This window comes from Falco naumanni, chromosome W (genome assembly GCF_017639655.2).
Source record: "Falco naumanni isolate bFalNau1 chromosome W, bFalNau1.pat, whole genome shotgun sequence".
NCBI classification, from domain to species: Eukaryota; Metazoa; Chordata; class Aves; order Falconiformes; family Falconidae; genus Falco; species Falco naumanni.
Genome location: NC_054079.1, coordinates 11,162,546 through 11,188,290, shown reverse-complemented (window position 1 = coordinate 11,188,290; position 25,745 = coordinate 11,162,546). Strand labels below are relative to the sequence as shown.

Sequence of the window (25,745 nt, the reverse complement as noted above, 5' to 3'; positions counted from 1 at the left end):
GATTATCGGAGATTGTAATTCATACTCCTGTTTCACGGAGAACTCGGCAACAGACACAGACAATAGCTCCCCTCCGACAGGGAGTTGGTAGTGATGGACCGGTCTATGTGAAAGTACCTTTTACAGCTACGGATTTGATGACTTGGAAACAGGCAGCAGGAAATTATAGAGAAGATCCTGAAAAAGTGGGCAAGGTGGTAGATACTATAATCAGAACACAGAATCCAGACTGGAATGACTTACAAATAATCCTGGATAATTTGTTAGATGATACAGAGAAGCAAATGGTATTAAGAGCTGGTAAAGCGCAGGCAGAGTTGGATGTAATGAGTGGAATAACAGGTGGAACAATAGAACTGAATTTTCCATCTGGGGATCCGCAGTGGGATCCAAATAATTTGACACATAGAGAAAGACTGAGACGGTATCAAAAATGGGTTTTATATGGGATTAGACATGCTATGCCCAAATCTTTGAATTGGTCTAAGCTATATGAAGTAAGACAAGATAAAAATGAATCTCTCTCAGCATTTCTGGAAAGATTAAAGGAAGCTGCCAGAAAATATACTGATTTGAGAGTGGAAACAGAGGCAGCACAGATACAATTGGCTTTGATTTTTATGGGGCAATCGGCACCAGATATAAGGAAAAACTCCAGAAACTGGAGGGAGAGAATTCAAGGAGTTTGAATACAATGCTGGAAGTAGCATGGAGAGTATATAACAACAGAGAAAGAGAAGAAAGAAGATCAAGGAGAATAGATTTATTGGCAGTATTTACAGGGACGACAGATAGAGGAAGGGGCAGAGGAAGAGGACGAGGATTTAATGGAAGGGGAGGTTGTATGCACTGTGGCAATCAGAAATGTAATACCCCCTTAGGAGTAAATCAGTGTGCCTTGTGTAGAGAGGAAGGACATTGGAAAAATGATTGCCCTAGAAACAAGAGTGTTCCTCACGACCTTGCCAAGGTAATGGTTTTAGATGATTGAAGGGGACCGGAGGGGAACCCAGCTGAGCCTCTGGTTATAATTAAACTGGGAGATAAAGAAGTTAAATTTTTAGTGGATACAGGAGCGACATTTTTGGTATTAAATACCTGTAAAGGAAAAATTGGAACAAAACCAGAAGAAAACAGGCCATTCCTACAACCCCTAGATTTGAAATTTGGAAATAAGATAATTACACATGAATTTTTGTATGTACCAGAATGTCCAATACCCTTGTTAGGAAGAGATTTGTTATCTAAATTAAATGCACAAATTGTTTTTGATGAAGGAGAACTTTTCTTGAAAATACCCAAGTCAAAAACGGGAGAAATCCTGATGATACAAGAAAAGGTAAAGGAACAAGAAATTCCACCAGAGGTGGATTTAGCAGTGATCCCTACTGTATGGGAAACAAATATTCCTGGTAAAATGAAACTAGCAGAACCTGTTAAAATAGATTTGAAGGAAGGCGCAGGAACAGTGAGAATTAAACAATATCCAATCAAATCAGAAGTGAGACAGGAATTGAAGAAATTGATAAATTTCTGGAGTATAAAATTTTGGAAGAATGTGAATCCGAGTATAATACTCCTATTTTACCAGTCAGAAAACCATCGGGTGAATATAGGCTGGTACAAGACTTGAGAGCAGTAAATCAAATAGTTAAGGATATTTATCCTGTAATAGCAAACCCTTATACACTGTTAACAGCATTAAGGGACACTTATCAATGGTTTACAGTGCTTGATTTAAAAGATGCTTTCTTTTGTATACCTTTGGAAAAGGAAAGCAGAAAACTGTTTGCTTTTGAATGGGAAAATCCTCAAACCGGGCGAAGGATGCAGCTGACATGGACTAGATTACCCCAAGGATTTAAAAACAGTCCAACTATTTTTGGAAATCAGTTAGCAAAGGAACTTGAAATCTGGAAACAGGATAAATCAAGACCTGGACATTTACTTTTACAATATGTGGATGACATACTGATTGCTACAGAAGAAAGATTTACTTGTATACAGGTGACTATTGACCTCTTGAATTTTCTGGACTGAATGGGTACAAGGTATCCAGGAAGAAAGCCCAAATAGCCTGCCAGACTGTGATATATCTGGGCTTTGAGATTTCAAAAGGACAATGGCAGTTGGGAAAAGATCGCAAAGAAGCTATTTGTAGTATACCTGAGCCGAGAAATATTCATGAACTCAGAGCATTTTTGGGAATGACTGGGTGGTGTCGCCTTTGGATCATGAACTATGGGCTAATAGCTAAACCGCTGTATGAGGCCCCAAAGAATTCTCCCTTTGTATGGGGCCCAAAACAGCAAAAGGCTTTTGTAGAGTTAAAACGTGCCTTAATGTCTGCACCTACTTTGGGACTGCCGGATCTAACCAAAGATTTCCAGTTGTTTGTTCATGAAAGACAACACCTTGCACTGGGCGTGTTAACCCAGAGGATAGGAAGCTGGAAACAACCAGTCGGATATTTCTTTAAACAACTGGACACAGTGAGTAGAGGGTGGCCAAACTGCCTTCGAGCAGTGACAGCAACAGTGATGCTCATACAAGAAGCTCGGAAGTTGACTTTGGGAAGAACAATAACAGTCTATGTCCCACACATGGTGATAACTGTTTTAGAACAAAAGGGGGGACACTGGCTATCTCCGAGCCGAATGGTGAAGTACCAGGTAGTACTGACTGAACAAGATGATGTGATTTTAAAAACAACTAACCTGGTAAATCCTGCAGTGTTTTTAAGTTCCATACAGGAAGAAGGACAACTGGAACACGACTGCTTGGCTACCATCGAGTATGTTTATTCCAGTCATGAAGACTTGAAGGATGTACCATTGGAGCGACCAGACTGGGAATTGTATACTGATGGAAGTAGCTTTATGGAGCAAGGAGTCCGATACGCTGGATATGCGGTAACAACAGATACTACAGTTATAGAAGCAAAAGCATTGGTGAGTATTACATCAGCCCAAAAAAGCTGGAGCTTGTCCAGAGACGGGCAACAGGGCTGGTGAAGGGTCTGGAGCACAAGTCTTATGAGGAGCGGCTGAGGGAACTGGGGGTGTTTAGTTTGGAGAAGAGGAGACTCAGGGGGGGACCTTACTGCTTCCTGCAACTACCTGAAAGGAGGTTGTAGACAGATGGGGGTTGGTCTCTCCCTCCAAGTAACAGTGATAGGACAAGAGGAAATGCCCTCAAGTTGCACCAGGAAAGGTTTAGATTGGATATTAGTAAAAATTCTTCACCAAAGGTGTGCATAAGCATTGGAACAGGCTGCCCAGGCAAATGGTTTAGTCCAGCATCCTTGGAGGTATTTAAAAGACATATAAATGCAGTGCTCAGGGACGTGGTTTAGTAGTGGTAGACTTGGCAGTGCTTGGTTAATGGCTGGACTCGATCTTAAGAGTTTTCCAAACTAAGTAATTCTATGATTCTATGTTGAGCTAACCATCTAGACTTCCGTACAGGTCTGCTTTACAAAGAGATTTCCTGAATATGTTTCACCTGGATCATTTTATGAAGAGATGATCTCTTTCTCTGAAGTCCCAGAAGCTCCCTAGAAAAGTGTCCATGAAATTTCTGGCCCTGAGTGCTGGTGTTAAAACACATCCAGGTCATTGCCTACCAAGCAGATGTAAGACCATAACCTTTGGTGTGATATGGCTCTCGTACCAATGAACACTGTCTCTGGCAAATATCCTAACCCAGCAGCAGCTGCCTTGTCTATTTAAAATGCTAGTTTCTTCTAACATCAAGAAAAATAAGTGAGCTTCAGAACTGAAAGGAATGAAGGCTTTTCTCAGTGTTTATTCACTTTCTGCTTGCTTTCAGAAATCTGGGGCTGGAGATCTGGGTTTTTGTATCTCTGTTCACTGATCATATTGTTGATATGAGGGTCAAGGCAGGTGATTTATTGGTTACAAAACCTTCAGCTTCTCAGTTGACAGAAAACTGCAAAGACAGATTTACTAGAGATGAACCTATAGGACTTTTATGATTTCTCTCTTCTCTCCTTCCAGTACAACCATTTATTACGAGGTGTATACCATATTGCATGCACTCGGTTTATGTCTTCCTTAACACCTATGCATGGGAGTCCAAAGAATTAGCCTTTTGTGCTGTGGGTACCTTTAAATTCATAGGAGAGGGGCTGGTGTTGCAAAACATCAGTTCCAGTGTAAAGCTAGATACTATCTAGGGACATCTTCTACCACTGCTGATGGGTACATTGCGGCCAAGATAAAGTGTTCTGCCCTGAAGTGAAGCAGTGTAGAGTATGGCTCAGGTTTCCTTTTGAATAATAAATGACTCATCCAAAACTTTCAGGTCTGTGAGCTCCTCTCCACCCACACTTTAAAACTAATCCATGAAACCATAAGTAAAATCAGAACATATCAGACACACATGTTCATGTTTTACAGGCTGTATGTATGCTTGGTGACTCACTCCTCAGGATATATTGTAGGTCCAACCTTTAGCCTCACTGGCATAAACGTTTCTGACTTCAGCACTAGAAGTCTGATAATGAAGAGCTTGCAGCAAAAATTAGACAACTGTGAACTGGGTAAGTAGAGTTTTCGTCTGTGAACATTTGAGATAAGGAATGCAATAATAAAATTTGTCTGACTGTATTGAGTAGACTGCTGCAGTTTATGCCTAATCATCTATTTAGTAACATTTGCAAACAAGATCAGCAATTACACAACTAAATGAATCAGCGCATGTGTCTCGCTATGCCATAGGGGTTATAAGTAAAGAAAAACAAGCTAAGATTCTTAGAGTCATCTGAAGTACAGTAAGAAATAAGATGAAAGAGAGGAGTGCTCTGATCATAATACACCAAAACAGCAAGTCCATCCAACTTGTTGATTGATTAAAAATCTTTTTGTATAAATTTTGTATCAGCCACAAAAATTTTCTTATAAATAAACTTTAATCTTAACAGGTGCATGGTAGACTAATTTTCCTGGAAGTTGAAATGGTCAAAGTAAAATTCATAGCTGGAGAAAACACCTCTTATTTTCCAGAATCCAGGAGATGATCTTTTAATGCAGTAGTCACCAGGCCCTAAAGATAAATATAGCAGACTAACAAGTGTAGATCATTTATATGAAAACAGTGAAAATTATGGAATAGTTGTTTGGGAAAAAAAAAAGAAAAGAAGTCAAGGCTTTTCCCAGCTGTAAACCCCTCTAGGTCAGTGTTACCAGAACACAGACAGCTCTTTGAATATATACAAATATGCATTTACTGAAAGTTTTCATTAAACTTAAATTGAAAAAGATTGAGTCCAATGGGAAAGGGATTTGATTTTTCAAGGTGCAAAACCTCTTTCAAATAAACATACAGTCAGTTTTGTCCTTCCCTGTTGAACACTCTCTTGTACTAGAATATTCATTTGTGTTATATAAAAAAAAGAAAAAAAAAAGAAAAAGGAAAAAAAAAGAAAGAAAAAATCTTCAGCCGCATTTTTACTTTGGACTAATTCTCACCTGTGTGAAACAACATTTTTTCTCTTCCTGCATAGGCAAACGACCAAGGGCTGATTGACATCCTTAGCAGAATGGCAGCCTTTCAGCTCCAGACTGTGCAGACATTCCTCTGCTCCTCAGAGCCTCTGACCTACAGGCGCTTGGCTGTCTTGTTTATTTGATTGTGGTCAGATAGGAAGCCTGAGCTTTGATAGACAGCTGTTCTGCTAGAAACTAATAGATTTGATCTGGCTTGTTTTCCTGTGGTTTTTTATTTTTGTCATTAAGTATTTTATATTTTATGTTATGTTATTTATTTTATTTTATTTTAATTTAATTTAATTTTATATTTAAATATTTATCATATAACAAAGGATTCTTAAGTGCCTGGAAAATTCTGATACTCCTGAGATGGGAAAGAACATTTCAATTTTTCAATGAATTTTAGGAGTTAAAAGGTGAAAACTTGGAATTCAGTTGAGAGATACCCAACTTTCAGTGATGTCAGTAAGTATAACTTAATGACAGATATAAAGACGATATTTGATTCTTAAAAAAATTTATCACTGTATGAGGATCTGAGCTTTTAGTGTTGCTTTTTCTTTTTTTTTTTTTTTTTTAGCACAGAAATTGCTCTGAGGTCTGTGGCATCGAGGATGTTTATCTTGATCTGAGGATGGCTTCCATCATTTTCTGCTGTTCTTAGCACCTTGTGAGACGAGAACCTTGTGTGAACCTTGGTGCTGTTTGCATGGAAAGGTGCGGAAAAGTGGATGCTGCTCTCTTTGGCTCCAAATCTAAAAAAATGGTGGTTTAGTGGAAGCCACTAGAAATGCCAGTAGAGAACTAATGTGAGCAATGGCATCTTTAATTTCTTTACATCAAGAACTAGCCTTGTGTAGAAGAATGGCTGCAGAAGCATGGCCTTAGAATCTCTGAAGATCTGCACAATCCAGGCCTGGTATTAGAATAGGCCTGTAATCAGAATTGTACTGAAGTTGCTGTGCTGAAGTTAACAAGAAAGGTAGCCTTGAGCTATTCTTGAATCCTGAGACCAAGTAATTATGTTGTGCCAACAGGCCGTGGCTGTAACAAGGTACAGCTGCTGGGAAAGCAGGTGCAGGGCCAAGAAAGATAGGGACCGGTATGGGAAAATAGGGAGTAACAAACTACAAGGCTGAAGCACAGCAACACAATTAGCTACATGGATAAAATGCTTATTTTAGTCATGATAATTAGGGGTGTGAGAACCGCGCATGTTTAGAGACTACTAACCAATTATATTTCTGCTTTACGAATATGCATGTGTATCGGTTCTATATAAGTAGTGTTAGAAACTAATAAAGTTGAGCAAGATGCAGAACTCATATTGAGCATCTTCTTGACTCTGGCGAACCCTTCTTCCAACAGTTGGTGCCCGAACGACGGGAAAGCTGTAATTACTGGAAAAACTCTGCCTTTGCATCGTGACAGTGGGCTTTGCAAAATTGAGAGTCGCTGTGAAGAGTTCAAGCAGGAAGACGTCCATAAGGAGTAAAGGCGTCTGAATCTGGCATTGACGTCGTGCGCGGACCTGCACCGGTAAGGCCGTTTTTCCCTCGATAATGGAAAGGGAAGCGGCACTCACACTATTAAATGATATTCTTGCTAAGCGAGAGGCTAGCGTGAGCACTAAGAAGCTCCATGAGCTCTGTAGGTGGGTGGCTGAAAACGGACACTTAAAAGACCCGCAATTGCTGTTTAGTGTGACTGAGTGGCGAGAGGTCGGGGATTCCCTTTGCGATGCGATCCTTAGCGGCAGCAAGTCGGCCAAGGACTTGAGGACTGCCTGCCAGGAGGTCATAAACCATTTACGATCCCTGGTTGCGGAGAAAAAAATGGCTATGGCTGCATCAGACCTCCTCGGTTGGGAAACCGAGTCACAGTCTACCCGATTATTTGGTCTAGGCGCTCCATCTGCAAAAGGCATAATTGTGCCCATTAAAAAATCTGCAACAGAGCTGTTACACCCGACACCATCTCTGGAGGGTGCCGCTGCAACGGGTGCTCCGCGCCGCCCTGACAACTACCGAGAGCCGCCCCACCTGTTAGATGAGGACGAGGGTACTACGGCGGGTCCGAGTGCGCCTCTGAATGAGAACGTGGAGTCCAATAAAGAAAACGAACCCACCCCACCTGCACCTGCCCCGATCCCCCATCCCCAGAACCAAGCCCTCCGACCGGCCCCTAAACCGCTTGCAGCAGCAATTGACTGAATGCCATCTGCCTACTGCCGGTCGTGATGTTCAGATCCTGACCCAGGAAGGTGCTATCCTGCACCCTGCCGCTCCCGAAAGTCGTTGGTCTGGGGTTGTAAGAGATGCTATATTGGAGGGAGAGTGGGAAGCTGCTTCTGCTGTTGCTTGTCCGGTGCGGACTACTGCTTTACCTGCTGGTTCAGCAGCCGCTGTGTGGAAACCTTTTGATTGGAAATTTATGCAGCGGCTGCGACAAGCCGTTCCACAATATGGATTACAATCTGAACCAGTCAAACACTTGTTGACTTATTTGTTTGAATCTGAAATCATGACACCCAGTGACTGTACTTCGCTAGCCAGAATGCTTCTTACACCAGCACAGTTCCCCGCGCCCCACCAGCGTGCCGTGCCATGCCCCGCAGCTCCCCCCACTCGCCCGCCCACCCACCGCCACGGATCCCCCCAGCTGCTGGCGAAAAGGGGAGTCCAGAGTTCGGTGTAGAGCTGCAGATCGCACCCCCGCCGGTGGTAAAACTGCGTAGAGTAAATCGCGGCAGGACTCTACGCTAAATTCCTCTCTGTGAGAGGAAGGGGGGGGGGGCACTACGGAAGATCGCAATGAGTAAATCGTGGCAGGGCTTCTCCGAGCTGATATCCTTTCTGTGAAAGGGGAGAGCTCTGAGAAGACCACGATGGAATTAGACGTGGCAATTAAACTGTTAACTGGCATCCTCCTTAAGAGAGGGGAGGGCATTAAAGAGACAGAAGTGGAGACCTTAGTTCGCTGGGCACGAAAAAAGAATAAGATCCCCGAGCCCGCGTTATTGTTTAGTATTGCGGAATGGAGAGAAGTGGGAAATTGCCTCTGATGTGGCGGTCGATAGTTAACACTCTGGAAACTATAAAAGAGGGAAAAAAGAAAAAAAAACCAAAAAAACAAACTAGTGGCCGGCAGCTGTAGAAGCTTGGGGAGAGATGTGTAGAAAACCCGGTGGAGCAGAAGGGTGATTAACCTAAGCCTTCTCTCTTGGTTACACTTTTTGGAGTTGGGCATACTTGTCCTTTGAAGGGTATGTCCGCCCCTGCATGTTCAATGGCGCCGGAGCTTTTAGATAAGACAGCGGACAAACCAAAAGTTCCTCCTTGTCCTGAAACCTCATCGGATGGGTTTGAGGAAGAAGGCGGGGAGAAACCTTGTGATAACAATACAGAGAAATCCTTACAGGAGGTAACAGATAAATTAAGAAACCTGGTAAAGCGAGTTAAAATGAACCTGCCTACTACTTCAATACCTGTAATTCCTCCAGTTAGCCCAACTACCCCACCGATGCTGAACTTGAGAAAAGATCCAATTCTACAGTGTTGGTCCGGTGTTATTTGTGATGTTATTTTGGAGGGAGAATGGCAGGTGACCAGCTCGTTAGCTTCTCCAGTACTGATTAATAATCTTGATGCACATAACTGGGACATGATTTATGGAAAATTAATGATCAGATTTTAGTGATGGGAGTGTTGCAACCTGCTTTTCCACCTTTTATGATGATCCCTCAGATTTGGCAAATTGTGATAGACTTGAAAGACTGTTCTGTCTTTTTCACGATTCCCTTACACCCTGATGACACTCACTAACGATGATTTGCAACTGTTCCAATCCTGGTTGCATGGCACCGAAGCCAACAGTCCTTGAACTTGTTCACCAGAACAGCGGGCTGCCCTGAAAGTCGTATCCCGTAAGATTCAGACTGGTTGGTGTGGTCACCAAATGGCAAATCATCTGTTATCTTTTTTGGTTTGTAATGTTGCCACTTCACCTATTGCCCTTATTTTGTAATGGCAAAAGAAAAAGGGGGAAAATATGGCGATCATTTTAGAGTGGTTGGTTTTGGCATTGCAACCCAGACATCGTATTTTAAGTCGCCCTGAAGCAGTAGCGGCCTTGGTGAGAACAGAAAGAGATAGGATTGTTGAAATTGATGGGACTGAACCAGCAGATATCAGTATTCCAGTCCGTGGTGATGATTATGAGTGGCTTCTGAGACATTCAACAGCCATACAGGAAGCCTTGATGGGTTATACAGGTGTTGTACACAACAACCGGCCAGAAGGACCTCTCTGGAAGTTGTTAGAGCATTACCAGTGGATCGTGAGACCGCTGTGCTCAAAAGGACCAGTTGAAGGGCCAACGGTGTTTACAGATGCAGGACGAAACATGAAGAAGGCTGCGCGTGTTTGGCAATCCAATAATCAGTGGCAGAAACATGTGATCACCGGTGAACCACGGGACAACCTTCAAACCTTAGAACTGAAAGCAGTTGTTGAAAGGGCAAACCGTACCCTGAAGGATTATCTTCAGAGACAGAAAGTATCGCAGGACATAGATGTAACTGAAAGGTTGACTAAGGTGTTGTTTACCTTAAACTATCTCTCACTTACGGAGGGTAGAGAGGGACCACCTGTTGTTATACATCACCAAACAGCGCGAAGGAACCAAACAACTACAGTTACTGGTTTGAATGTTTTGTATAAAAATATGGCTTCAGGTGTATGGGAAGGACCTAATCCGGTGTTATTTATCGGTAGAGGTTATTTTTGTATCTCCACAGATAAAGGACCTATATGGGTCCCTAGCAAGTTTGTGCGACCTGTATGTCAAGATCAGAAGACAGAAGAGAAGACTCTGAGCGAGCAGACAGAATAAACTGTCTATGTTGTAAGGGATGTAAACCGTGGGTATTGTGCCGCTGTATGCTATGTGGGGTAAAATGGTTCTGTAAACCAAAGTTTAAATGTAAATGGTATAAAGAGTGTATGTGTTTGATTAGTAACTGGGCATGAAACAAGAGAAAGCATACGACTAGTGTAATACCATGCTGATTGGAGACAGTATACATTATCAGAATCTGTGAAAGCACAGATTTGTGGGGTGGAATGAAAAAAAAAAAAGGGTGGAAATTGCAGGACTAAACATGTTTAAGTGGTGGTCTTGGTTTACGGTCTTGATGAATTTTTTACCCATTGGCCAAAGTATTTTTGACACCTTGCCTAGAACAAACATATGGGTGACATGGGCAAATATCATGGGAATAACAGACTTTTGTTTAAGTTTGCAGCAAGCAGACAACCCCTTTAGAACTTGATTAATTGGTATTCCCCTGCAAGAGAATGAAACAAATTTTTATGGTTTTTTGAAATGTTAAACCAGTTGATCTGACTTCCAATCAGAATGGTACATGTATGAGTCCGAATGGGCAATTTGTTTGGCCTTCTATGCGTAATGCAGCATGGCAGAAAACGGTTATTGAGAATTTGAATCCACCATATCATTTGCCATTGCAGGAGTTAGACCTATTAGGTAGCATTACGCCCGTTAAATACGTTAACATGACTGCAACGGGAATGCCAGAATGCGAGGACACAGTACCACCACTTCAACCTGTAAATGGCACTGGAGTAGTTTGGTTTGGTGAACCATGGCAATTGTGGCTAGCACGACAAGTTGAATGGGAGTTTGATACAAAGTTTCAAAATTTAACCAGTTCACCTATTTGGGGTGAACTGAAAGCTGGAGGCTTACATGTAAATGTATCAGGGGGCTATCATTTGCCACCAGGAGTCTTTTTGATACGTGGAGATAGAGCATGGCCAGGGATTCCTTTGAATCCTGTCGGTGGACCATGTTATTTAGGGCGTTTAAATTGGTTTGCTCCACATATGAAAGACTTATTGAAAATGACTCCACAATTTCATAGATCACGGAGGGTACTGCGCACCTTTGATGAAACATGTAATGACTGAGTCGATCTGCAGTCTGTAACAACAAATGTCTTAGCCTCCATATTTATGCCAGGAGCAATGACTGCATTAAACGCTAAGAATATATGAAGGTTAGCGTGTTGGGGAGAGAAGCAATTTAATCTTACATCACAGATTTTAAGTTCGTTATCGCTTGACGTAGATAGCGTTAGGCATGCTACATTACAAAATAGAGCTGCAGTAGATTTTTTGTTATTAGCACATGGACACGGTTGTGAGGATTTTGAAGGGATGTGTTGTGTGAACCTTTCCGATCATTCCATATCTATCCACAAGAAGTTGTCACAACTACATGGAAACATGAAGCATATTCTTGCTGATGATAATCACTTTGATGAATGGTTGAGAAGACTGGGGATAACAGGTTGAAGACGTTATTGACGGAAGGAATACGCTTTGTTATAATCATTATTGTAATGCTTTTAGTTTTTAGCTGTGTTTTTTCTTGTTTAAAGAGAGTAGTTTTTAACATAACCAATCAGGCCTGGCTTGTGCAAAAGAAAAAGGGGGAATAGTAGAAGAATGGCTGCAGAAGCATGGCCTTAGAATCTCTGAAGATCTGCACAATCCAGGCCTGGTATTAGAATAGGCCTGTAATCAGAATTGTACTGAAGTTGCTGTGCTGAAGTTAACAAGAAAGGTAGCCTTGAGCTATTCTTGAATCCTGAGACCAAGTAATTATGTTGTGCCAACAGGCCGTGGCTGTAACAAGGTACAGCTGCTGGGAAAGCAGGTGCAGGGCCAAGAAAGGTAGGGAGCGGTATAGGAAAATAGGGAGTAACAAACTACAAGGCTGAAGCATAGCAACACAATTAGCTACATGGATAGAATGCTTATTTTAGTCATGATAATTAGGGGTGTGAGAACCGCGCGCGTTTAGAGACTACTAACCAATTATATTTCTGCTTTATGAATATGCATGTGTATCGGTTCTATATAAGTAGTGTTAGAAACTAATAAAGTTGAGCAAGATGCATAACTCATATTGAGCGTCTTCTTGACTCCGTCAAACCCTTCTTCCAACAGCCTTGTGGTTTTTACAATAAGGGAGTTTTTCTGTGGACAGCATGAAATTTTCAGTATAGTAATGAAAAGCTAATTCTGCAGATTCAGTACGTTAAGTTTCTGTCCATCTCCCTGGGACCTTAATTTTCATTATGCATGCTGCTGGTCAATAACACAGCTGCATCAGAAGAAACCCTGTGAGAATGGGGAAGTGAGGTAAGGGATAACCCTCTCTTTTTCTTTGTGCTACTTTATCAGCACCGAGATTTCTCAGCTCTGGACTGCCTTTTTGTTTGGTTGGTTGGTTGGGTTTTTTTTATTTTAAATAACTTATTAATAATCAGCACCAGTAAGGGAATGTGCATAGTCTGAAGTGATATTAAAATCAAGTACTGTTATTGTCAAAATGTGGGTCTAATTTTCCTCTTAGGCTTGAATAAATCAGTGGTAACCTTTCTGCAAAGTTGAGAGTGCTACAGGTGTGACAGTGTAAGAAGGGCACAGAACAGTGCTTATGCCAGGATGATACCTTATCCTCCACAGACCTGTTCTGGATGTCTTTGCATGCCAGCTGTTGAACTTGCTAACCAAGGCAAAATGTCCCTATTAAATCCTATTTGATTTTTCACTACCAGTACGAACGTAAGCAGAGTGGTTTTGTGTTTCCTTGTTGACTATCGGCAACATTACCATGCCTTTCCCATGGGTTCCCAAACATGTAAGTAGAGTGTGCATTAAAGATGGCCCTAGGAAAAAAATTATACTGGAATGCACCCTCTCAAGATTAGCCTTATAGTTTTGACCTTCCTTTCTTACACTTGTCACCCTTCTGGTTAAATGATAAAACCTCAGCTGCAGTAAATGCATAATGAAATGAACGAGGAGTCCAGGTTTCATCCTCTTCCTCCTCCTTGCAGGTCTTTTACAGTCTTTTTCCGGCCCACCTGACTTTTGGGGGGCAGAGTAGCAAAAGCCCATTTATTTCTGCATGGGCAAGGAATATTATTTACACGCTCTCTCAAGGGAGTTGTTCAAGTCACTGCATAAGCCATAGCGTGCATAGATGAATCCTGAATTGCCTATCACTCTCAAACACTATGAGGATGATCTATAAAAGTGCAGATAAATCAAAGGATCAAAATTCCCCAGGCTCCATACTCTGTGGGCCGGTCCTTGTAGTACAACAAAATTCCTTTGTCAAATATATCAGTCTCTGACATACAGTTGAAACTTTAAAGCATTAACATTCTAGTGGAATATGGATATGAGAAGACAGACATGAGTACAGACAGATAACCCTCTGGAATAAGAAGACTTTTTTTGCCCCCTGAAATATAATGGTGCAGAGATAATAAATGAAGGAGGGGAAGCTCAGATCATTTCTTCAGAAAATATTTTTCTTCTTTTGTGTGCTGAAATGTATTTATTTACACAAAAAATCATCCTTTAATGGGACTGAGATAAGCCTCTTGGCGCACTGACACCAATCTCTTTTTTATTAATTTTACAGCAAAAGGTTAAAACTATATATATTAAGTATATTTATACAGGAAAGTGCTAGACACACTCGATTACATAATGAGATTGACATCCGTGTCTTGTAAGATAATGATCTTGAGGCATGGTCCCGGTGTAGCTCTGATCAAGTTAATAGAATTGACTTTGGGCCCTTTTGTTTACTCCCAGCTCTTAACCCAAAATGAATTGGGTTAATCTTTCAAGAAAATCATCTTAATTTTGGATGCTTTATTCAAGATTATGGGCTGTTGTGTCTGAGTATCCTTTTGTCTGAGAAAAGGGATTGCTTAGACTTGTGTTTGCTAAAACCCACCTGCAAAATCTGCATAGTAATTTTTTGTTGTTTGTTTTTGTTTTGTTTGGGGTTTTTTTGTTTTGTGTTTGGTTGTGGGGTTTTTTGTTTGTTTGTTTGTTTTTTGTAGTGGGGAGTTTTCTGTGACTTGAGTAGATTCCAGACAAGAAAAACAGTATAAATGGAAGAAAGTTGTGGTCTTTCTTCAGGTCTGAAATCAAGGGAAAAAAAAAATCCAAAGGAAGGCTTGCTGACCTGATGATTTCCTTGTACTGTCTAACATTATTTGGCATGATAGAAAATAAAACTTCTATCTACAGACAGATGTGAACTCAGAGGTATCTGAACTATTATCTGATGGACAAGAAAAAAAACCATCTATTACTCTGAAGTACACCAAAACTGGTACCCCACATCCCAGTTTTACAAATAACACCAATCTTCTTTTAAGCTCTTTGCCACAAGTTGGCATGTGGGTGTTTGTGCCTACTTCTCACCAGCATCAAGACATTTTTTCCTGTAGGAAGCATTTAAATTATTTGTAACTTCACCACCACTAAGTCACCTGGGTGGATGTGTGACTTTTTAGGGCCATTGAATGTGGTGCATTTTCACCATTTATTACAGTTACAGAAACACCTGTACTTAACAAACTTTGTTAATCTGCTGAAAGTTCAGTCTTTTACTGGCTTCAAAATGTTGTCTTAATGCACAGGAAACAAACAAACAAACAAAAAAATCCATGCAAAAAACACAGCAGTGTTCCATTTATTAAATACCCATTTTCCCTTTTAGGGTGAAGCTTTGTGAGTTTCCATACTAGAGCTGAAGAATTCACCTGAATTCAGCAAGAATGGATTGGAACTTTCCTCTTCCATAAATGTAACCATATAAGATTTGCAAGTTTAGTCTTATTTAGTCAGTAATCTAAGCTTCCTTTGTAGACAAAGGAGGGATTGTAGTATCTTCACAAGGTGATATATCTCATTCTAAAGTAGCATAGAATGAATCACCTGTGGAGGTGGTGACTTCTCTCTACTGAATGAATATAGGAGTCTCTCTGTTTGCTTAAGACGAGGCAAAAAATGTCTTAGAAGGCCGAAGTTAAATGCTATGAACAGCAAACTAAGATAAAGGGCTTAACAGCTAGGAGCAAGATACTTAAACAGCCCAAGTTTTAAAGGTTGCAACAGAGAATCTTCCTTGGGATTTGTGCTTCTAAACCCCCATTCTCTCTGAAAGCCCCACCACACACATTCAGCTGAGCATCCAAATCTATATGTAAAGATGTTAATTTCTAAGCATTTAAGAGCTCACTTTCACTAAAAGTTAAGGACATAACCCTTGTATGACCTCCTCAGATTTTGCTTTCTTGGTATTATGAATGCTTCAGAGAAAGAAACTAACTCAACCAAATGTCAGATTTTGGATGCCAGTTCCTAACTTTTTCTTTCTGTGATGACTTACCCAATGCCACTGACTACAGCTGGGAAATGGGACTGGGCTTAAGGAGGTCCTTGGTTAACCTTGTGTAGACACAACTGTGATATGGATTTGCCCAGAGATAAAGGTTCTCAGAAGATGCCTAAGAAATTTTGTACTATGAAGACTTCCATACTGGTTTTAGTTGCCAAAGGACACAATGCAGAGCATCTGGAAGTTCACATCTAAGTCATTCACTTGCGAGTAAAGGGAAAGATGCTAAATGCAGGAGCGGGCTGGAAACTAGGACCATGCGTGGCAATCAGTTAGCTGAGGGGAATGTGCTCGAGCTTGTCTAGACAACAATTAACATGATGAGACATGTTTACAGAGCACAGGGGAGTGGGAGACGGATGTCGCCAAGGATGGCGCCAAGGAAAGGTAACACCTTGCTGTTAATTGATAGTAGTTAACCACCAATCAGGGATTGCCTAGTATGCAATGCTTAGCTTCAAGAACCAATCTGTTTAAAACACGCAGCTTCTGAAAGTGTGTATAAAACCTCGTGCTTCTGTACAATAAATTGACATTTGCTTGCATCAAGCTGCGTCCTGTCTCTTCATTCGCCGCAAATTGGTGACCCCGACGTGATGCGTTTAAGGATCTGATGTGAAGGGCTCTCGAATCGCCTATCTGAGCGACATGCAGCGAATCCCACAGAACTTTGAATGATCTGCTGAAAGGAAGCAGGAGCCGGCCTGAAATCCCTCTGGAGCTGAGAGGTGAGCTGTGGGAAATCCGTAATGGGGAATCAGGCTTCGTCCCCAGAAAGAGACGTATATGGACTCATGAAGGGTCTTCTAGTCAGATCAGGGAGTCCGTGCCTCAATCTCCTCAAATGGTGACCCCTGTGGTGGTGTTCCGAAGCCTTGGAAGAATAAGGACGGAAAAAAGACAGCTCGTGGAAGAGGGCTGCGTTCCAGAGGAGACGGCTTGGCTGAACGATCGTCTTGCTGTCTGGACCAGGCGGACAACCTAAACCCCGAGGATAACACTTGTATTCATCGAGACAGGTGAGCAGCCAAGAAACTTTAGAGACTTTGAAAGAATGAAAGTGTGTACATACAGCAGCCAATTGTATGATGCTGCCGCGGAGGGGAACTCCGTGTCGGGAATGCATTTAGCATCTTGGTGGCAAATTCTGACTACTCTTTGCCAAGTGTGGACTAATTCTATTAACGGTGCTAACCCAGGGGAAGCTGTAAATTCCACCGACAGCACGACTCTTCTCAAGACACCGTCAGCGATGGAGATTCCGTCCACACCTCCTCTGCCCCCAAAGCTTCTGTCACTGATTGCAGCAACCCTCACAACACAGGACCAAGCACGGGAACAGGACAACTCGGAAAATGATTTCATTGACACTGATAAACCTTTTGATCCAGGTCCTATAGATCTGGAAAAGGAGCTAGACCTTTCCCCCACCCCCTTGTCTCTCCTGATGCATTGATTGTGTTTTTGGGGAGGGTGAAAGGGAGTCTGAGGGATTGGTGGCAGGAATACAAGTGGGAAACACTTCAGTGATGGGTTTTGGGAGTCGCTATGGCATGTTCAGTATTTTGTCAGACAAATCAACCTGCAGAGTGGCAGCCTGTGCAGTACGAGGCTGTTAAAGAGTTAAGGAAAGCAGTGCGGGAAGGGAGGATTCATAATACATTTGCTATGTCCCTTCTTGAAGTGATGGCAGAGCCTTATACGCTCACACTGCATGATTGGAAGTTATTGCTTTGTATGGTACTAACTGATACAGTATATGATGTGGTTATTTGATTTTTGTGAGCTATGTGTAGTGGCCTTGACTGAAAACCTTAATCGGGGAATTGCTGTTAACTATGAGCAGTTGGCTGGAGAAATTAACTGTGCCGATTCTGTGACTCAGGCAAGGTATCCCGGGACAACTGTTTGCAAATGAATGAGATGGCTATTAAGGCAGTCAGGATGCGCGAGTCTTGCCACAGTGTTGCAGGGTCCTAGAGAGTCACTAACTTTAATACTAACGATTGATTGGCTTCAGAATATTTTGCAACAAGTCGAGCAGGAGGAAGCTCAAGGGTTGCTTTTAAAACAACTAGCTATGATAACGCCAATGAAAATTGTAAATGGGCAACTTTCACAATCGCAACCCCAACATGTGTCAAATGATTGTAATGCAGAACTCACAGCAGACTGTAATTCTCAGGCTGAGTTCTGGAATGCAGCATAACAGATTTTTGCTTCTCTAATCTCTTCTGTAAGAATAGTACACGCTCTTAACTTGCTTAGTAAATTAGGCTGCTAGCTTGCTAAACAAAGTAATACTACAAATACTATTCTTTTTTTTTTTTTCTGGCTTATTAACAGATGTTGATTCTGTCCATCATATGTTGCTACAGAACCGAGTTGCTATTGATTTTTATTATTAGCACAGGGACACAAGTGTGAAGACTTTGATAGGATGTGTTACGTGAATCTGAGTGACCACTGTGAATTAATTTACAAAAGTATACAAAACTCAAAAGCCTTAAAACAAAGATCTGCAACAGAGCCAGGGGCGGGATGCCTTTGGTCTCTTCTCATGGCTGGGAAACTTTGGGCCATGACTCAAAAGTATTACAGGATTTATTATAATTATCACCTTAACCACCTTAGTGATGTTTGCCTTATGTCTCCCATGCCTTTTTTTCCCCTGTATTCAGTGTTTAGTTGATTGTAACATAAAGCAGGTCATGGTCACCCAGCTACACACCCTCTTTGCCTCATCGCAATTAACAAGCAAAAAAGAGTATAGAGAATGTCTGAAGAGAGAGATAGGAGAGGAAACTGGAGAATATTTGACCTAACAAGAGATGTTAATGTAGTAGGAGGCTATGATGGGAACGTATCGCAGCGGTTCTTCTCTTATCCAGAGTAACAGCAGGGAAAGCATTAAAGAGTTAAATCACCTTGTTTGGTAGGCAGTTAAGAATGTGAGTCAAAATTGCCACTGCTTTTCGTTGTTGGTTCAAGGACATGGCTGTGAGGATTTTGATGGTATGTGCTGCGTGGATTTTAGGTGCCCCATTGCAGCAACATGTTATCAAAATCTGAGAAAATTTCAGCCTTTTTTGGCATCCATTCACTCAATTGGCAGTATTGTTTGTTTGCTATTACCTTGGTTGCTGTCATGTTTGCAAGGGCCCTGCAGAACATGGCAAACCTGGTACCAGCTGTTCAAAAACAAAAAGGGGGAATTGTAAAATTGTACGGAACAGAGACAGTGGGTTATTTTGACATTGATAATATGTCTTAGTTGCTATTTTATTTGTTCTATTACTTATACCTTGTTTTTACTCGTTTGGTTTCAAAGGTTCTTTTTGTGCAACAGGAAGGGGGAGATGCAGGAGCGGGCTGGAAACTAGGACCATGTATGGCAATCAGTTAGCTGAGGGGAATGTGCTCGAGCTTGTCTAGACAACAATTAACATGATGAGACATGTTTACAGAGCACAGGGGAGTGGGAGACAGATGGCGCCAAGGATGGCACCAAGGAAAGGTAACACCTTGCTGTTAATTGATGGTGGTTAACCACCAATCAGGGATTGCCTAGTATGCAATGCTTAGCTTCAAGAACCAATCTGTTTAAAACACGCAGCTTCTGAAAGTGTGTATAAAACCTCGTGCTTCTGTACAATAAATTGACATTTGCTTGCATCAAGCTGCGTCCTGTCTCTTCATTCGCCACAGCTAAAAGGCTTCTTGGATAAAGCAAAGCGAGTTACATGTTTTCCGCATGTAACTGAAAAATTGTCTCAGCAATAAAAGATACAGAACAAGGAGCAATGGCATGTAAATAACTAATCAACTTAAGATTCTGTATATCTTTGTCCAAAAATAGTACCTGGACTGTTAAATCTCTGTCACAGGTGCTTTGTGTTCCTTTACAACACTGCACTGTATTTTGCTTTCTATATCTTGCACTGAAAACACAGTCTTCCATCTAGTGAAATGATGACTTTTACTGGATTTCATACTAATGCAGAAATAAGAAATAAACCAGCAATAATACCACATAAGGATTTTACAGTACCGGGTCGTTCATCTGGATCTGCAAATACCACCTATAAATACTTGTAATCGTTTGGGCTGGGGTAGAGTTAATTTTCTTCGTAGTAGCTAGCACGGGGCCATGTTTTGGATTTGTGCTGGAAACAGTGTTGATAATAAGAGACTTTATTGCTGAGCAGGGCTTACACAGAGCCAAGGCCTTTTCTGCTCCTCACGGGGGGGGGGGGGCACAAGAAGTTGGGAGGGGACACAGCCGGGAGATCTGACCCCAGCTGACCAAAGAGATATTCGATACCATATGTCACTAGCTCAGTATATAGAGCTGGAGGAAGAGGAAGGAAGGGGAGATGCTTGAATGATGTTTGCCTTCCCAAGTCACCGTTACACATGATGGAGCCCTGCTGTCCTGGATATGGCTGGACACCTGCTTGCCCATGGGAAGCAGAGGAACGAATTCCTTGTGTTCTTTGGCTTGCATGCATGGCTTTTGCTTTGCTTATTAAACTGTCTTTATCACAACCCATGAGTTTTCTCAGTTTTACCCTTCTGATTCTCTCCCCCATCCCGACGGGGGATGTGTGGGGCTGCGTTGCCAGCTGGGGTTAAACCACAACAATACTCTAGTGTGAAATGAGATATTTGACCAATACTGCAATGTTTTTTGCAATAACAATTAATAAATAGATAGGTAGACAGACAGACAGAGGTCTGATCCCAGTCCCTGCTAAGATGCACTGATCAGATGCTGAGTCACACTGGATACCCAAGCTTCCATTCATTTCTCTTTTAGCCTGCAAATAATCGAATATTCATGACACAAAGTGTTTCTACCTGTGTGTATGGCTAACTCCACCTGTCCTGCAAAAATTCAAGTCCTATTTGATAGCTGATGGCATGGTTTTCCAACGTTACTAACAACCTTCAGTACGGTTCATAAATATAGAAACAGATTTTGAAGTTGTTCATGTCTTTAGACTTATGGTCAAATTTACAAAAGAGAACAATGTTATGTCACCCCAGTTAATTTCATAATGAGTCTAGCATAAGAGCAGCGTTTCTCTGGCCTTCCACTTCTATCAATGAAGGGAAGGAGATATTAACAGTGTGATACAGACCATTCCAGCAGTAATCCCATTTTATGACACTTCTGGCTCTTTAAAATCACTTTCAAGATTAATAGAAATTATAATACTATTAGTTTATGTGATTTACTCGGGATCCTAAGGCTAGACAAAAGGATGCAGGACTCAGAGTAGAGCAAACATAGAGAATATTTTTGCATATTAGGGTGCTTGGGATGGATACTGGAAGGACTCCATAGAGAAAGAAACCACTTTCTAACATAATTGTTAATAGAAATAAACTGCAGCCTGTTAAAGGAAAAATACAGAAGATTATTAAATTTGGGAACTCTTAGAATTCCTTTTAAACTCTTATTTTTTAAAAAAATACCTGTGTATTTTAAAACGACAGCTCCTTTGGAAAAACAAACATTGAATTTTTTCAGTGAAAAATTTGAAATTTTCTTTTGAACAATTAGAAAACTTTTTTTCTTTTTTACTTAAACCAGGTTTTCTTCTGTGAAAGGCTGTAATTTTTGCATATGAACTTTTTTGTACAAAGAAAAGATGTCAGAAATTTCACAGGCAATATTTCTCTGTCCCTTTTCAAGTTTTGCCTTGTGTTTGCAATCAATGATCTGACATCAAAAATGACTGTTATTTTTCCTTCAAATGATTCTCTTGTTTAACTGTAACCTGCTATGCACACACTGCTACATGTCCTCTTCAGATCTCTGATCTTATCCTGTGCCTGCATTGCTTGCTTGCTTTTTTCCACCTTGTGCCTTTAAACTTATCTTTAAAGCCCATTCTCTATCATTTGTTCTAAAAACTAACCTCTGTAACTGTTTGCACACTTGTTTTCCAGATGCTACTGCCAACAAATTATTCCCCAGTGATTCAAGCTTGAATTTCACCCATTACTGCTTGGCTCATAGGACACGTTCCTTGAACTCAGAAGACTTTTAACTTCACTTTGTTTTCTTCCCCTCAGGAAAACTCAAAACAAAAGAGTAATTTTCACCCCAAAGCAACCAACAGACCATAGGAAAGGTTGAAATGCAACAAGCAGTTTATAAATAAACAATTAAATAAAGTAACCCACTGTTCCATTTGGTCATGCTATGTAAAAGGTTGTGATGCTTAATAAAAGACAGGTCTCCCCCAGAAGATCAGGCTTACTGTAAAAGCAACACCATTTTAATTACATTGGATTTGAAACTAAAATAAAACATTCCTAACATGTTTCACTATATGAAATGTCAAGTTTTTTTACACATCCCACTTTTCTACTGATATGGGTTGTTTTCACTATAAGAAAGGTGGTTGGTGGAACCATAGACTAAGAATCTCATTTATTCCTTCCTAATTAAATCAGTACAAAATTGTGAGCACAACAGAGCTCAGGAAACTTCTACCCCTGTGTGAAATGAGGATGCTGAAAAGCTTTTTCCAGCTGCTACCCAGTCCTTTAAGATCCTAGTTCCCAAAAGTTCATGGATGTGTTGGAGGTGGCTTGATTTGCTCAAACCAGCTGTTAGAATCACAGCTGGCTTCTCCGTTTTTGCCCCCGGTTCTACAGGAAAGCACTTCTTCCCCCCTCTCCCCCATGGTCTTACTGCCCCCTGATAATTTTGGTAGATGAACAGGTATGCCCAGTGCTTCTAGTGCAAAGAAAGATAGAGGAGGAGGCTCACCAGTGCTTGATTCACTCCTACCTCTTGGCAAAATCCTTGCTCCTTTTCTTCTGTCATGCTCTGCCTCCTACATGGAAGCTACTTACCTTCATCAAGACATGGAACAGCTGAATGGAGCAGCTTGAACTGGATGCCCACTTCTGTTTATCTCCTTACCTTGTTTCTATGTTGCTTTTGTATCATTCAGAAGTTTTGGGGTTTGTTTTGTTTTTTTGGTTTGGTTTCTTTTTTGGTTTGTTTTGTTGGTTGTTGAGGGTTTTTTTATTTAACAATGTCTTATTGACTATAGCTGTTCATTAGGTTAGGCAAACTTAGGACAGAAATAAAGTTCAGTGCACAAATAGTTAATATTATTTCAGGGATCTCTGTGTAAAAAAACAATTTTAGTTATTCACAGCCTTTTTTTCTCCTTTCCTCACTCAATTACCTTATTGACCAGTAAATTAATGCACTTATTTATAAACTAAAAAAGACACATATTCTCTCTGTTTCATAAAGGAATCAAAAAATGGCCTTATTTAATTCTGATGTTGGTGGAATTCTACCAAGGGAAAATTTGGCTCAAACGTTCCTGCAGAAAGTCATTGAAGGTAAATAGATTTTACGTGTGCTTAGTTATTCTTTTCACCTCATTTTATTTCTCATATATTTACATATAATCTCAGCAGATGCAGAAGTCTGGCCATAACTGTTAAAATACAAGTAAATTATTATTTCATGTATGCCCAATAATTGCTATTAATAATAATACTTAACATGGATACATAATTTTATCTCCTGATTTCTCATGAGAAGCAGGGAAGGGAAAAGTAAATCTTTAACTGAAGTACTTAAAAATGAAATAAATAGGTAAAACAAACATTTTGAAAAGTTGATCCTAGGACTGTTGATCCACTGTGGAGAGTGGATTAACAGCTGTTGTCAGAAATTGTTGGTGTAATGGAATTATTTATGGTGTCATCTGTTTAATTCTTGTGGGAAATGTTCACACAGTCTGTCAATGAAGTGTGTGAATACAGCTAGAGCATGGTTTATTGACTACTCCAGATTATTTCATTTTATGTAGGGTAAAACAGGCAAATTTTAAAGTGTTAACCTTATCTGGCTTCTCTGAGTTTACCTAGTCAATGTTAGAGCTGATTTGAAACATGGTTCTCCCTTGTTCTGCCTCCAACCAGACTTCGTTGGTACCACTGCCTGCCTTGTCCAGAAGTTCACATTTAATAAATAGGGTAACATATTTTTGTTATAAAGAATGCTACCTTGTAAAGATTGATGGAGATTAATTCTAGTCCACTGAATTCTCATCTGATGCTTAAAACCCCCACATTTTCGATAAAGCTGTATGTCTGTGTGTGTGCTTATTTTTTTATTTCTCTACACTTCTGCCGTTGTCTCTTTTGGCTGGGGCTAGAAGCAGAATTGCAGAAATGCCACCAGAAAGACTGTGCTACTGGGGAATAGATGAGGCATGTTGTTTCAGATTTAATTAGAAAAGTTTTGTACAGATTTGCTCTGTAGGCCACATTTCAACATTAAAGTTGAGGGCAGCTGATGCCATCTGCTCCATTTAATGCAAATTCAGTTCAGCCCTTCGGCTCTTGGCAATTTACCAATACAGTCATCAAAGTATTTGGGCAAAGTATGACCACCCCTGCTGTACTGAGTGCCCCTCTTTCCTCTCCCCCCTTTCGTATGTCACCCCTTTTGAAAATCAAAAGTACTCTTTTCTGCTTATGCCTCGGTGCCTAAGAAGTCGTGGATATTTTGTGCTTCTGTGGCTGGCCTTGTATGATTTCAAGAAAAAAAGCGTTTCTATCAATCAAACAACAGCAGTCATCATTAGTCTTCTGGGACACATGCTGCAAACCCTTAGGACCAGCTTTTCAAAGAAGGAGAATATTGTTTCTGATGTGAAGTTGATGGATGCTTCATGTACTGCGTGTGACAATGACACAAGAATTTCCAAGAGCAGAGGATCCTCCCAAACCTGTCTTAGCTGCTTTGTGCGATCCAAGCTTTAAAGAATATCTATGCCTCACTTCTTAATGGGTGCCAATACTGCAAAATACAAAGAGATGCCCAGGAGAAAAAGTTGCTGTTAGAAAGTAATTATTTGTCATGTTATCTGTCCAATTCAGAAGGGAACTGCCAGAGAGTAGGGGTCTGTCTTTCTTGCGTCTCTACAAAGCGCTACATACAGCTACGGAAGAATGGAAATGAGCAAGGAAGTAAAAAAGAATAATTAATCATTATTAACCTTTTCCATTTTTAAGCACTAGCTAACTTTATGAAATGTCATAAAAATGTTTGATCAGAAGAGTGATTTCTAACGTTCTCTATAACAAATCAACCTATATCCAAAGAAAATCAACCAAACAAAATCATACCCATGCAGACCTATAGTTATCAAGGTGTTTAACCTTACAGTTGCCTTAGTAGGTCAAACATATTTTTTTCACAGAGGGAGAAGGGAGACAAAGGGAGTTCAGCTGATTTTCCTAAGGTAACCTGGGAAATCTATTGCAGACAAGGAAAGATGTCCATGTGCCCCACTGCCAAGATAATATCAAAGCTACCGACTAGTGTGTGTTGCTCATAGAAATACTATATTAAAAAAATAAGTCAATTGGTGTGCAATAGTTGCAATAATTCTCAAGGATAATTGCACACGATACTTAAGAGAGAAGGAATTGAATGTATTTAAAAGGGAAGCAGAGGAAGAAAAATGGGGAGGAAGAAAGAGAATAGAGTACAATAAGTCTGCTACCTGTGACACTTCTTGCATTGTGGTGTCATGCCTTGAGATCTGTATTTCTGCATATTGGTAGAAACCCTCTCTACAGCACTCTGTAGGGGCAACACTGCAGCAGCTACAGCTGCTGAAGGTGAGTTACAAAGAAGACAAAGCCAAACTCTTTGTTATGGCAAAAATTAAATAAGGACTAACAATCACAAGAGCCAAATTTATCTATCTATCTATCTATCTATTTATTTATTCATTTGCTTGTTTGTTTGCTGGGGGTAGAGGGAAGGCTGGACATTTGGAAAAGCTGCTTTGTCAGGAGGGTAGGGAAACACTGGGCCAGGTTATCCAGGGAGGTTTTTCACTCTCCATCCTTGGAGGTTTTCATCATTCACCTAGA

General features: G+C 40.8%; 1 long non-coding RNA gene across 1 annotated transcript; it reads right to left on the bottom strand.

Annotated features, from left to right (window-relative positions):
- Positions 1-536: 536 nt before the first annotated feature.
- LOC121080698 lies at positions 537-16,802 on the bottom strand. Its single transcript, XR_005825464.1, has 3 exons — positions 16,791-16,802; positions 14,732-14,738; positions 537-652 (listed from the first exon to the last, which is right to left on the bottom strand). It is a non-coding gene; the product is annotated as an uncharacterized LOC121080698 (long non-coding RNA).
- Positions 16,803-25,745: the final 8,943 nt, after the last annotated feature.